This window comes from Nilaparvata lugens, chromosome X (assembly GCF_014356525.2).
Source record: "Nilaparvata lugens isolate BPH chromosome X, ASM1435652v1, whole genome shotgun sequence".
NCBI lineage: Eukaryota > Metazoa > Arthropoda > Insecta > Hemiptera > Delphacidae > Nilaparvata > Nilaparvata lugens.
The window spans coordinates 100467353-100483765 of record NC_052518.1 but is presented as its reverse complement, the minus strand read 5'-3'; positions in this window follow the sequence as shown (position 1 = coordinate 100483765).

The following is a 16413-nucleotide window of genomic DNA, read 5'->3' as shown; positions in this document are numbered from 1 at the left end:
CTTCATGGGATTCCATTTTGCAAAAGTAAGTTATATAATTGATGGACTCACAAATATTATGTAATGGCAGTTCAACAGAACCGGTGCTGACATGCTCCAAAACAGTGCTGCGAGCTTGAACATTAATAACAATGTTATTCCACCCCAGACAAAAGACTATTGCCAAATGAGCAGAAGGATGGGGTCAATCAGCAACAGGGGAAACGGACTGGGCAAGGCTACAAAATAAAGTATATATTTCGAATTTCAATATTTCAAATAAAGTACTTATTTTCAAAATAAAAGTTTTAGTGATGGGTGAAAAACGTTGCAGTGACAAACTGTTATTTGAGAAAGCGTGTGAAATTATAGTGTTGAAAAACTGCTTTGAAAGATCCAAAGAAATTGCTGAAATTCCTGTTAGCAAGCTCAGCAATGATTCAAGATTTTTGAGAAATAATGGCCGTTCGGTAAAATTATGTATGAAATACAAGGTTGAGATGGCCAAGTAGGGATAAAGATGATATAGATTGGAAACTCTATTCTTATATAAGTCACAAACTATTGTTTATACCGAGTATAATAAAGTTTATTATTTATTAAAATAGGTACTGGATTCATAGTTCTTCATCAGTCATATTATTACCTTTAGTTGGTGAAGGTGAGAACAGAAAAGAAGTTTTTGTTACACTAGAAAAATTTAGAATGTGTTATGTTTTTAGTTTTTTTCTTATGTTTCTGTTACATACAGAAGTTTTTGTTACACATGTATCTTATTAAAATATTTTTATTACATTGTAATAATTATATTGTCACTTAATTAACATACATGATAAATAACAATGATAATATACCTCAGTAGCGTACAATAGAATAGTTTTATTGATAGAAAGAAAAAAATATTTCCCTGACGACTCACAGAGTCGATGAAAAGGACGAGTTCGATAGTTTTACAAAATTATTTTAAACTTTGAAAAAAAAAACAATATGAAAACGGTTGAATGATTGCAAAAAAGTATAGTATAGTCTACAGATAGGTACCCACGCATATACCGTATTGTTTTCATTAATATTATTTTGTAAATAGAAGTAAATAATTATTATACAGAAAGCTCTATTATTCCATGTAGCCCTATATTATAATACTTTATTGGAAAAATAAATGAATATCAACGTTGTTGGCTTGTTGCATAATAAAGTTATCCATTATGTGTGTTCAGCTCACATAATATTATAATATTATGTAGGTGCCTTGTAGAATTAAATCTATTTGTTGTACCTACCTTATATAATAATCTTTGATATTTAATTTATGTGATTATTCTTTATTGGAGTAATTCAGAAGACTCTCGCAGGACCTTCTTTATAAAGGAGGTATATAGGAGGTCCTGATTCATAACTATTAAATTCTTAGTTGATTAACAATCATGTTCTCACTAATATTATTAGACTACTATTGTGTTTTTTTGATAACTTTGGGGTGCAAGAAGCACTCGCATTCTTTGGTAAGGCGACGACCGTCGTCACATGGCGTGGTAGCGAATCGGTCGTTGCCACACCAAGGAATGTGGGTGTTTTTTTTCACTTTGAAGTTGTGTAAGGAAATACAATAGTAGTATTAAATTCTACTTTTTTTCTTTAGTCTATGAAATAACATATTGAGAGAATGAAGCTAGTCACTGTTGAACTATATCCTTTATAAGCTTTTTTGGAACAGAATAAGGTAGTCGACAGAGGCTATCTCAACAAAATACAATAAAATACAAAAGTGCCAATGTCAGGCAGGTTACCGGTAGGGTTAACACGCCACCAAGGAGTATTTTAGAAGACAGAATCAAGTGATTTATTCATTTATTTGTGAACAATATCGAAACAAATCTATTATTACGCGATTTTTTCTATCCCAGAAAGACTACCACAGTGGTTCCGCTGAGCTAAAACTATAGTTTACTGGAGGCGCTCTGGAACCCTCTGGTAGCGCTCAGGCGCTCTGGTAGTGTCTCTAGAAGTTGTTTTTTTGTTGCTGTTCAATTTTGTTTTTTTTTTCAATAATATAATGCACAGACCATAATCACCACAACCCTACCAAACTAGGCTGGAGGTGCGCCATCCCATGTGGTAAGTACCTTGCACATTTTCACTTTAATGTTTATAATTAAAATGACAAGCAAGAACAAAAGGAAGTTCATTCTAGGATGCGAAAATTGTGAAAAACTTCACAGTTAATGTAGCACACACACACACACACACACACACACACACATTTCAAAATAATGGAATCATTATAATAGAATGGGATTCGTATAATTATTACAGAAAAATTACTCTCAATAGTTTCAGGCAAACGTCCAAAAAGTCATTTAAATATTTTTTTCAAGTATTTTGTTCTCAATATTACTTATAAAATCAGGTGAATCCTTGGAAAAAATTATGGTCTCAACAAGACAAAGGATTTCTGAAAAAATGTTCTACGCCCTGGGGTTTTCAACTGCACTTCTAGTTCTGTATACATTATCAATCTCAAACATTTTCCGACTTCGATTGCCTGATAGAATGTAAAAGGACATTTAAAACATATTTATAGCACAATGACAGACAATTGGAATATAGGGAAAATGGATGAAGAGTGTTCGATCCTTCTCACATCCTTCATAAACTATGGCTTTTTGTAGTACAATTAAAGGTGCTAGATGGGTTTTGTAGGTGGATCCCCAGCAAACAATGCCATAACTTGATTTGGAATGTACCAGAGCACAAAGTTACTAAAGCACAACTGAAGGAAGGAATTTTCCAAAATGATAGAACTTTTTAAGAGGATGGCAGAGGTAATTTTCACAATATTTCACAGGGTGATATGTTGATTATGTTGTGATATATAGTGGGTGATGCTAGGGTGTTACTCAAAAGTTTGTGTGGTCTCTCTAAAAGACCAGATTTCAACTCCATTAAATCTCAAACTGATCTTGAAAAAAGTTTCAATACTTGAATCTTGAGAGATTAATACCAAGTGAATACTAAAATACTAAGTGATAATATGCAGTATAGAAATTGGTCATATCAATGGAAAGATATTTCTGTAGCTCTTTACCTAAATCCTGAAGGATTGATTAACCTTTATCAAAGGTTGAATTGGACTCCAGGTACTCTCCCTCTACCATGAACCCAATCTATAGTGCGAATTTTACAGGAGAACATAGTTGCCACGTTTCCTTTCCCAAAGCTTCCTATAGTGGGTAGAGAGGTGAAGGTGGGTGAGAAGTAGTGGAATATTGTTTGGAATATTTGAACTCATATCTTCAACGTAAAAGCATAAGCTGTATTTTCAAAAATTAGTGTTTTACTGTATTTTCTTGCATGTGGTACTATGCTGGACACATCAACCTATTTTTGTGAATTTCTCTAATTGGACCCTAAAACGCAATAAGTAGTAGTGTTTTTCAAGATCAAATCCATCAACACTGTGAAATATTGTACGCCTGTCGCCACAACAAAGTCTTGCAACATTTCACAGCATAAGATTGATTGATCTTGAAAAAACGATATTAAAATATTGTAATTTTGGTGAGGAACCGTACTAAATCAATTTTTAATCGAAACCTATTGAGCATCAGCATAGAAAAGGCAATAGTTCACGATACATTTATCAAATGGTTGTTGATGTTGATAGGTTATTAAATACGTTTTCACTCTTCTCAAGCCAAGACATAATTTTAAATCATGTTTGATTTGATTAAATCTTTTACATTATAGAATACGGCTTCCGGCAGCAGCTATAAAATAGGATAAGCAAAAACATACATGTAAGTGATAAGGATAGCAGATATTACCTTAATAAGTGTCAATCTAATTCTAAGAGACTTTTCAAATTTAATCATGTAACGGTGGAAACTATGTATTCAAATATATGTTCCTTAAGCAATAGTAAATGTTATGACATTTATAATATTAATCCTTTGATATTGAAGATAGCTTCTCCTTATATAGGTGAGGTACTCACTCATTTGTTCAATGAGTTTATTGATGAAGGCGTGTATCCAAGTAAGCTGAACAATGTCAAGGTATTACCTATTTTCAAGAAACGAAGCAAAAAGGATTTAAATAACTATAGACCAATACATATTGTTCCTATTTTTTCCAAGTTATTCGAGTCTCTGATGCGTAATCAACTCTCCGAATTTTTTGAAAGAAACAATTTGTTCACTGAAACTCAATTTGGCTTCAGACCAGGTAGGGGAACTAGTCATGCAGTTTCTTCTCTTATCAGCTCTGTTGTGTCTGATTTGAATCAGGGGTCGAGTGTTGGATTCAGATAATACGATATGACAAAGGGATTCGATACTGTAGAGCACAAACTTCTGTGCAATAAACTTAAACATTATGGTTTGGATACAACCTCAGTTAAAACTATCTTATCATACTTGAGCAATAGAACGCAATTTGTGTATACAAATGGTATAGTCTTTCTAAAGGTCGGCACATAAGTTATGGAGTACCTCAAGGGTCTTCATTGGGACCTATACTCTTCAATATATACATTAATGATCTTCCTGACTCTATTGCAAGTGAATCTAATTCTGGCTTTTTGTTTGCTGATGATTTTGGCTTAAAGGTTAAAGGTAAGACAAATTCTGAGGTTGAAAATGCTCTATCCAATTTCACAACTGATTCAAAAGATTGGTGCTCGGCGAATAACCTTTCATTGAATGAGGACAAAATTAGTGATATCTATTTCACGTTTAGAAAAAATGATGATTCCAGTAGCTGCCCTGTGGCAATCAAGTTTCTTGGTATCTGGATTGACAAATCCTGACATGGAATCATCATATTGACTATGTAATGAGGAACGTCTCAAAAGGTCTTTATCTTATTAGAAGGTTGAGAACATGTGTAGGAGTTGAAATATTGCTCAAGGTTTATTATGCTCATGTACAGAGCCTCTTTTGTTACGGTGTTATGATCTGGGGGAATAATCCTGAGACAATTAAAATTCTCAGGTTGCAAAAATGATAATGAGGCTCCTATGCAATGCAGAATACCGAGAAAGCTGCAAACCTTTGTTTAAAAAAATGAGAGTGATGACATTCCCAGCTCTCTATATTTATTTCACAGTTGTATATGTACACTTAAACATTGAAAAATTTGATGTGAATAGATACCACCATAATTATGCTACAAGAAAGGAAAATAGCTTAAGAGTTCCTAGGTATCAGCACAGTGCATCTCAAAAACTAAATCCCTATATGGCGGCGAAACTTTATAATGATTTGCCTACCACTATAAGATCTTTATGTAAAAGTGCTTTCAAGTTGAAAGTAAAGGAAGCTTTAATAGGAGAAACCCCATACAAAATAGCCGACTATTTCTCTATAAATTCGAAAATGTATATATAATCAATATGATAAATGATATATAAGTAGTTGGGAAATATAATTGATACCTAATTTAGAGTGTAATGGATGTATTGAACTTTGTAAAATTGACTTTGTGTGCTTGTTGTTGCAGGCTCATGTTTGCCTTGTATTTACTAGAGTTACCAAACATGACGTTGTCTATAATGTGTAAACATTCTGTGACAATAAAGATATTTATTTATTCATTTATTTATTCAAAGAATGATTAAAGTTCACGCTGAACACGTTATGAGTGATAATAATGTGCGCGAATGATTTATAGTACAAGTAGCAACATCACTGTGAAATGTTGTACGCCTGTCGCTCAGCCTTCACAACATTTCACAGAGTTATATGCTGACTCGCTTATAACGTTCAGACTATAAGATTTTGTTAGGATAAGAATGATACTCATATGTCCGCTTGTTTTGAAATCTTGTAGGACCAGACAATATGATAAAACATGGATGAAATCAGATGGGAATTGGAAGTTTTTTTTTTCAAGGTTCTTGGGCAGAGAAGCGAGGAAAATGAAACGATACTGGCTAGTAGGATCTCTCAGATAGATTTCCCTGGTATAATTATACAGAAGATAATCGAGTAGCAACATCACACACCACACTGTGAAATTATTGTATGTCTGTCGCTCAGTCTTCAGTCTTCAAATCATTTTTTATTTTGATAAGAAGAACGATAAGATAATATTGAGATAATTTACTATCACTAACTCAGTGAAATAAGGATAACTATACAGTTAGTTCCTATCAGAACAAAACTACTACTTGATAAAATATTCTTAATTTGTTTACAAGTAGGTTAAAAAAGCATTCTAATGCTACACTCACACTCACACACTCAAACATATTTCTCTTTTAAATCTTCATGTTCTAAAATGAATAGTCGTCAAAGTCATAGGGGAACTGTTCTTTTCAGACAAAAATATTGTAAATAACTGAATTATGTTTAAAATAACTTATAAATCCTGTAACTGGGCTTCACTAAAGCTAATTTTTGACAAAGCTATTCAACTGGCAAGCATATAATTCTAGTTTCTAGACGCTTTGATGTGGACCCTTTTGGCAATCTTCTTGCTAGTTTCTCGCTCCAGTCCTTTCTCGACCACGATGTCACGTGATTCCTTCATTGAGCCGCGAAGCACTTGGGACAGTGATCATCTGGTTGCAGACAGTGCTCGTCATCTTCATCCGTGTTTCCAAGTGAAAAATTCTAGTTTTTCTTGACGACTCTTTTCTAGTGAGGATAATTATATGTTTTCCCCCTGACCATACGAATATACTGAGTGTTTCAGAAGTAGTGTCAAACATTTTAGGATACTGTTCCTGGATGATAGGAGACTACAAATGTCGTATTTGGAGTGTCCAAAACTCAGCGGCTATCCTAAAAGCTGCTATTTTTTTTTACCAATCAATTTTCATCTCAAGAACAAAATTTTGTATTGATCTGAAATTTGGCATGAATTTATGCTATGAAGACTCAACTTTGAAAAAATAAAAGTAATAATTTTCTATGTAAATTTTGAAAATGGCGGCCATTTTGAATTTTTGATGGCAAATTTCACGAAAACTGTTCACTTTACAGAAAATTTACAACAGACAAAAAGTTGGCAAATTTTATCAAGATTTCTAGGATACCTTATTTATCAAGATTGGTCGAAGAATAACAGAAATTAATTCTTTTCTTACTGCATGCATGACCACTTTTCACCATTTAGACATCAATATTAAATTTTTAATTTTAATTGTAGGTGAGATGAAGCTTTGAAACTCTGTATGGCTCCATATGGACATGCAACTGATTTTACAATGTTTTTCCGATGATTCATTGCATAAATATTCATGCCAAATTCCAGATCAATACAACATTTCGAAACAAATGTCTTCTTGTTTAAGTGGAAAAAACAAGATGGCGGCTATAAGGACAACCGCAGAGTTTTGGACACTCCAAATATGACATTTGTAGTCTCCTATCATCCAATAACAATATCCTCGAATGTTCGACACTACTTCTAAAACAACCTGTATATTTATATTAAAGTTGTCCTTGCACTTATCAAGTTTGAAATGTACGTTGTATGAATGCTTCAGAAAACATCACAGTCCTGCAACCCGTGAATGAAGGGAGGGGGCCTTCCCATTATATGCGCTTTCCAAACTATGGCTGAGCAAACTAAAAATGACCCCTGCGTTTACAAAGATCATAAACAAATGTCCGTACAAGTTTCAGCTTCATTATGGGACTCCATTTTCCAAAAGTCTTCTTCTTCTTCTTCTACCTTTCAGGGTTTAGGCATCTCTGCCTATTCCAAACCTCATATCTGCTCATCTTTTCCTTGGACGGCCTTGGTCAGCTTTCCGTTTCAGTTTTTTTATGGGACTCCATTTTCCAAAAGTCTGCTTCTTCTACCTTTCAGGGTTTAGACATCTCTGCCTGTTCCGAACCTCATATCTGACAATCTTCTCCTTGGACGGCCTCGGTCAGCTTCCCGTTTCAGTTTTTTTATGGGACTCCATTTTCCAAAAGTCTGCTTCTTCTACCTTTCAGGGTTTAGGCATCTCCAAACCTCATATCTGTCCATCTTTTCCTTGGACGGCCTCGGTCAGCTTCCCGTTTCAGTTTTTTTATGGGACTCCATTTTCCAAAAGTCTGCTTCTTCTACCTTTCAGGGTTTAGACATCTCTGCCTGTTCCGAACCTCATATCTGACAATCTTCTCCTTGGACGGCCTCGGTCAGCTTCCCGTTTCAGCTTCTTTATGGGACTCCATTTTCCAAAAGTCTTCTTCTTCTTCTTCTACCTTTCAGGGTTTAGGCATCTCTGCCTGTTCCGAACCTCATATCTGACAATCTTCTCCTTGGACGGCCTCGGTCAGCTTCCCGTTTCAGCTTCTTTATGGGACTCCATTTTCCAAAAGTCTTCTTTTTCTTCTACCTTTCAGGGTTTAGGCATCTCTGCCTGTTCCGAACCTCATATCTGCTCATCTTTTCCTTGGACGGCCTCGGTCAGCTTCCCGTTTCAGTTTTTTTATGGGACTCCATTTTCCAAAAGTCTTCTTCTTCTTCTAACTTTCAGGGTTTAGGCATCTCTGCCTATTCCAAACCTCATATCTGTCCATCTTTTCCTTGGACGGCCTCGGTCAGCTTCCCGTTTCAGTTTTTTTATGGGACTCCATTTTCCAAAAGTCTTCTTCTTCTTCTACCTTTCAGGGTTTAGGCATCTCTGCCTGTTCCGAACCTCATATCTGCCCATCATTTCCTTGGATGGCCTCAGTCAGCTTCCCGTTTCAGTTTTTTTATGGGACTCCATTTCCCAAAAGTCTTCTTCTTCTTCTACCTTTCAGGGTTCAGGCATCTCTGCCTATTCCAAACCTCATATCTGTCCATCTTTTCCTTGGACGGCCTCGGTCAGCTTCCCGTTTCAGTTTTTTTATGGGACTCCATTTTCCAAAAGTCTTCTTCTTCTTCTACCTTTCAGGGTTTAGACATCTCTGCCTGTTCCGAACCTCATATCTGCCCATCTTTTCCTTGGACGGCCTTGGTCAGCTTTCCGTTTCAGTTTTTTTATGGGACTCCATTTTACAAAAGTCTGCTTCTTCTACCTTTCAGGGTTCAGGTATTTGATTTAATTTAATAATCCTGGTTTTTATTTTTCGTGAAGCTATGTGACACTGGTAGTCTCTTATACTGTGCTATTCTCACACTCTTACCCGGCAGGAGCAGTAATAATTGAGAGTAGTCGACAGTAATTGGCTTGATTTAATAAAAAATCGGCTTGGAATTTGGAACATGAACGTCCCATACCATGGAATATCAACTCATGCTATCTTTTCTCTATGGTGTGATGGAGGAGGAGGAGGAGGAGGAGGAGGAGGATGAGAAGGAGGATGGTAGGGTACCAGTTGGTGGGGTTAGGTGATGAGTTGAGAGGTAGGGGGAGAGGAGGTATAGGGAATGAAGAAAGAGTATGAGAGAATAATGATATCAATCTTACTATAAAAAAATATCAGTTTTTAAAAATTGTAATAATGATTGACTAATATTTTAATAGATACTTGATTCGAATAAAATACAAAACTTGATTATCGCTTGAAAATATTTGAGTTATCACAATAAACTGTTGTAGTGATCCCTGGTCTAGTGGATAGTGCTCGCATTACAGCCTACAGATCCCAGTTCAAACCCGATCATAGCCAAAAGTTTTATAGATACTTGAATTAACGCTATTGGTGTATAGAATGTTACCTTCTTTTTCTATTTTCTCATCGGTATGCTTCAATTTTAGCATGTACAATATAATAATTTTATGTTATTTTAAGGGACTCCATTTTGCGAAAGTAAGTTATATAATTGATAGACTCACAAATATTATGTAATACTGCAAAGATTATGACAATAGAATTAGCAGGTGATAAAAATTTAAGAGTAGTTGAAAAAGGCGACATAAATCTTTATGTAAGGCATAGTCGTGCATAGACTCACAATTTCCTTAATATGCTGCGATCAACAAATTTCTACTGCCATAATTACGAACCAACTTGACTCAACTCTTGTCTGGACAACGTTTTATCAAATATCAGTCGGGATGAAATTGAATGTGCAGTGGAAGAACCACATCTGTCAGACCATCAAGGACTTGGAATTTATATTGAAAATCCAGTTATGAAATCTATGTACCACCTACTCACCCAATAATTTCAGTTAATTTATTGAATCATTTCTTTTACCCTGGAACTTTGGTAGGGAGTTCGAAAACACATGTACATAAAATTGCACTGATGCAGTTACCCGAGTTACTGTGTATCAACCTCAGGAGATTCTCGCCGGACTCAACAAAGAAAACTCAACAGGTTTCATTCCCGATCACTGAACTCCACATGACACCTTATGACACCTCGACATGACCGGGAATGTACGGTATGTTTTCTGTGCATTGTGGCAAAATCAATTGTTTGCATTAGTTAATCTGACAGGTAGCCTACGGCAGTTTCCTCCTGAAACAATCTGCTGTAAACTGATCCATGTTCTATGATCAATGTAACCGTTTCTATACATGAAAATTTACTTTATACTTTATTACTTACTTAACTTATACTTTGAAATACAAAACTTGTGTTTCCAATGAATGAGGAGGGGTACAAAAGGATTTTACCAGTGTAGCCTTGTTAAACTAACTCACCCTATCAAAACAACTAGAAATAATTGATTTTGGATTGAAGATATTTAATTTCGTTGTATGTTGTTAAGGTTTGGAGGTGGCCCCGTTTGCCCCCTAGATTCTGTGGTTGAATGCGAGATATGCGGAAACAAAATAGAAGACCAGTCAGAGTAAGTACTATCTCTTTCTCTTTTTTATTTACTATGAGTTGATATATAACTTCGACCTCAAAGTATCTCTTAGATAATAGTCTCAGTTTGAGTCTTATTCTTTTTATTTTAAATCCTTTCTTCAATTCATTTAGTGTAGGAGTATAATTATAAGTAAAGGCATTATTCGATTAAGGTAAGGTAAGGTAATGTTAGACATAGTCAAATAGATGAAGCCAATCAATGACGAAATTCCACTTAATGAATGCCTGTAGTACAGAATGTGATTGCTTTTGAATAATTTGTTTATTACTTTCAAACTTTAATGATCCGTCAATTTCCAATTAACAAGTGTCTCAATTGGCATTTCTCAATTATGTTGGTTAAATCAAAAATGTTTTGAGTTGAATTTTGATATGTATTTGCTTTAGTTGTTTCGGAGTTAATCTAAGTGAAATAACTGAGCAAGGAAAGAGCTCCAAGACAATGCATCATTCGATTATTGTAAGGCATTATTCGATTAAGGTGAGGTATTGCAAGGTAACATGTTTGACTTGTTTTTCAGAATACCAGGTTAAACGGAGGTTAAAACGTACGACCTTATGGCAACTATATGCCACAAAGGCGAAAACTTGAATAGTGGACATTACATCTGCTATGCACTAAATGACGCAGAAAAGATCTGGTACGAATTGGATGACGACCATGTGACCAAAGTCACAGATGAAAAGGTTTCTTCATGTCAAGCATACCTATTGTTCTATAGGTTAGTCCATTTTCAATGATTTACACATATGGTTTCAATTTTACTGCTAATATGAAGGATAGATGCTTGAATTAACGCTACTGGTGTACAGAATGATTGATGATTTCTCATAGATTCTAAATAAGTATTTAAGTTCAGCATTATTGAAATTTCTGATCTGAATAATTTATTCAGCATTAATTGGATAATGGAGATGATATGACGAAGTGAGTTGAACTTACTTGAACTACTAATAGGCTCCATAATGATAAAAGTGTCTAAATTTCAGATACTGTTTTTTGTGAGATATAGTGATATTTATCACGAATTTATTAAAAAGTTACAAACAACTTTCAACGCCCATGGTGTAAAAATTTTAAACTTTCATTTAGATTTTGAATTTTCATACTGAAGATGACACCATAGGTTTATAAAACTTATAGTTTATTAATGTACAGTGCTATTTTGTTTTTGACCACTATGGGTCTTGTTAGACTCTGTGGAAATTGTCATATTGTATAAATAAATAGGTGTTGATACATGTTTGTAACATTTTGATAAATTCGTGATATATGTAGGTAATATTCCAGTGTTTTATTAGTGTCTAGATTATGTCAAGTATATGACAAATAGATATTTTTAGCTGTGAGACTTTTCCTCTTACAGTTTGAACTCACAGTTTCTAGAAAACCCTCCTTAGAGTAAAATCACTAGTTACCATAATATATATTAAAGATGTCCTTGCACTTGTCAAGTTTGAAATGTATGTTGTATGCATGTTTCAGGAAACGTGACAGCCCGGCAACCCGGGAAAGAAGGGAGGGGGCCTTCAAAACTTCCGATGAGCTTCAACAAGCTTCAACATTGTATGCGATTTCCAGTCTTTGGCTTAGCAAATTTAAAAATTTCGTCGAGCCCGGCGCAGTTGAGAACAACGATTTATTTTGCTCGCATGCCCCCTGCGTTTAGTTTACAAGGACCATAATAAACAAATGTCTGTTCAAGTTACAGCATCAGCTTGGGAGTCTATTTTTCAAAAGTAAGTTATAGAATTGATGGAATCACAAATATTATGTAATACTGCTAAGATTACGACAATAGAATTGCCGCAGTCGCAGATAACAACTATGACCATTAAACCATTACTCGAACTCTGGCTCCTATAGTATAGGATGAAAATTTGTATAACGCACAACAATTTGGGATAAGAATTTATAGTATAATATTGCGTGATGAGGCTGGGAAGCGGGGCCGAGCATGAAGTTTCCAGTCGAGGCGTCAGCCGCGCAACAGACATTCACGGCCAAGTAACGATATTTTCCACCACACAATCAGCAAATAATATATCGATGAGTAAATAACTGGAGAGAATCTTTCTAACCTAGAAACTGACCGGGAATGTACCGGTACGTTATGTTTTCTGTGCATTGTGGCGAAAACAATTGTTTGCATTAGTTAATCTGACAAGTAGCCTACGGCAGTTTCCTCCTGAAACAATCTGCTGTAAGCTGATCCATGTTCTATGATCAATGTAACCGTTTCTATACATGAAAATTTACTTTATACTTTATTACTTACTTAACTTATACTTTGAAATACAAAACTTGTGTTTCCAATGAATGAGGAGGGGTACAAAAGGATTTTACCAGTGTAGCCTTGTTAAACTAACTCACCCTATCAAAACAACTAGAAATAATTGATTTTGGATTGAAGATATTTAATTTCGTTGTATGTTGTTAAGGTTTGGAGGTGGCCCCGTTTGCACGCTAGATTCTGTGGTTGAATGCGAGATATGCGGAAACAAAATGGAAGACCAGTCAGAGTAAGTGCTATCTCTTTCTCTTTTTTTTTACTATTAGTTGATATATAACTTCGACCTCAAAGTATCTCTTAGATAATAGTCTCAGTTTGAGTCTTATTCTTTTTATTTTAAATCCTTTCTTCAATTCATTTAGTGTAGGAGTATAATTATAAGTAAAGGCATTATTCGATTAAGGTAAGGTATTGCAAGGTAACATGTTTGACTTGGTTTTTCAGAATGTCAGTCGGAGGTGAAAACCTACAAGGTTGCTTCGTGTGAAGCATACCTAGTATTTTATAGGTTAGTCTATTTCCAATGATTTACACAGATGGTTTCAATTTTACTGTCTGCTGAACCCTGACAAAGAACATGCGAACTCTTGCTGAAGGTAATCACATATTATTATTGCCACATATCAGTATCAGAGTCGCAGTGAAAATATTATCTCCATGAACTGTAATGGGACTATTCATACTCGGGCTCATTACGGGAAGAATATTAGCACTGAACCGGATGCGGACACTGATAGTGATTTGTGGCAATGCAGGCTGTGTAATGATGAATTAGATTTGTATGCACTGTAAGCTTGGCTCAGCTTTCTGCACAATTAAAGAGACATCCTTTAATGTCAGTGAATATTGCATTGAGGGGTGGTAATGTGAAATAGTGGTTATTGCTTTTCCTAGTCAACATTCAATTATGGCCTTTGTATATAGAACTCCTAGTTCTAATATTGAACTATTTACAGATAATATCAACCATTCTACTTCGTTGCTCTGTAATTCAGAAAAGTATAAACATTCTAGAGTGGTTGTAACAGGTGACATAATTATATTGATGTAAGGCATACTTGTGCAAATACTCAATTTTCTAATATGCTGCGATCAACAAATTTCTACTGCCTTTCAACTACGAACAGACTTGACTCAACTCTTGTTTGGACAACGTTTCTTCAAACATCAGTCAGGGTGAAATTGAGTGTGCAGTGGACTACATCTGTCAGACCACCAAGGTCTTGGAGTATATTATATTGAAAATCCAGTTATGAAATCTATGTACCACCTACTCACCTAATAATTCCAGTTAATTTATTGAATCATTTTCTGTACCCAGGAACAATGCCCTAGAATATTGGTAAGGAGTTCGGAAACATTCTGTATATAAAAGCGAAATTGCACTCATTCATTCGCTCAATCACTCACTCTGATTCATAAATCAACAGAACTGAAAATCTACTGACCAAATACGTTAAGATTTGGTCGCGATGTAACCTTTGAGGTTCCTTTTTACAGTTTTTTAAATAGCTTTTACAGTAGTTCTTCTAGAATTTTCAAGAAGATTGAAACTTGAAAGGGTGAAATGAATGGAATAATTCCATTCATTAATAACTGGAGTGTACCCAAACGAATTAAAAATATCAAAAGTAATACCAGCATATAAGAAAGGAGATCCATCTGACCCTCTCAACTACAGACATTTGGCTATCCAACCTGCCCTATCTAAAATATTTGAAAAGTGTGTACTAGTTCAGTTAATTGATTATTTTTAAACTAATGGTATACTTGACAAAGAACAACATGGCTATAGAAAAAACAGGTCAACCATTACTGCTTTGATAGAGTTCATAGAAAACATTTTAGAAAACTTAGATGAGGGATTAAATACTGTAGGAGCATTCCTGGATCTAACCAAAGCATTTGACAGTGTGAATCATAAATTATTATTAAATAAACTTCAAAATTACGGAATTAGAGGTAAAGAGCTTAGCTGGATCAAGTCATATCTAGAAGGACGGCAACAGTATGTAAATATAAAGTATAAAAGCAATAAAAATCAGTACAATATTGGATCAAACTTTAAATGTAATATCTATTCTGTACCACAAGGATCGGTGTTAGGTCCATTTTTGTTTCTGTGCTACTTAGGGGGGTTGCCTAAATATATGTGCGATTTAGTTGAAAATAGTAAATTATGCTTATACGCTGACGATATAAGTCTGTGCATTGCTGATAAGGACTGGAACACAATAGAAATTAAATGTAACAATTCTATATCATTAACTAAAAAGTACCTAAATCACAGACATCTGCTACTTAATGATAACAAAACAAAGTTCCTCCATTTTACTTGTAGAAATTCAGAGGTGAAACAACTTAATTCCGTAAATAATAAGAAAGAAATTAAATTTTTAGGTCTATATCTTAAAAACACACTTAGTTGGTCCGTTCACATTCAAAAAATATGTAAAAAATTAAGCTCGGGAATTTTCGCGCTGAGACAACTAGCAAAAATTTCCAACTTAGATACGTTAAAAGCAGTGTACTTTGCAATGATCCACTCCCACATTTCATATGGAATTGAAATATATGGAGGAACAAGCATCTCAAACTTAAATAAAATACTCCTTTTACAAAAAGAAGCAATAAGAATAATTCTAAATCTTAATAGACAGCAATCATGCAAGCCATTCTTCAGTAAGTTAAAGTTCATGACGGTTAACAGCCTGTACATTTATAGGACAATATTATATATAAAAACTAACGAATCTAGATTCCCACGGCAAGTAGATATACATAATTACCACACAAGAAATAAAAATAATTTTACAATAAAGAAACACAAAAAGGAAAAATATAAACAAAGTCCAACGTACATGGGAATAAAATTTATTGGTTGTCTCCCAGGTTGCATAAGACATGAACCTGATAGATCAAAATTTAAGGAATTGCTGAGAGCATATTTGATGGATTTAGCATGCTACAGTATAAACGAGTTTACTGTAAAAAAATGAATTTTATACAGTCACTAATTTCTCTTTAGCTTTAAGTTAGTTTTTAGTTTTTGACTTTTTCATGTACATTTTCATGTATGTTTTGGAAAGAAATAAATGATTGATTGATTGATTGAATGTTTTGTAATTTCTGTACAATATTTGTTTTTTTTCCTTACACATTTTTTAAAAATAAGCTACATAATTAATATCAACGTTTTCGAGAACTGATGTAGGCCTATGGGAAATGTTCATATTCGGTACAGAGGCTCAGCTACAGTCTAAACATTTGTTTATAGAAAGAGCTTCATAAGTTCGCCACCGATAAGATAAAAAATTGGAATTCTCCTGCGTGGTGTCAGTCAACTGGTGATTGAATAGTCTCGACTAATTACGGGATTGTATTTG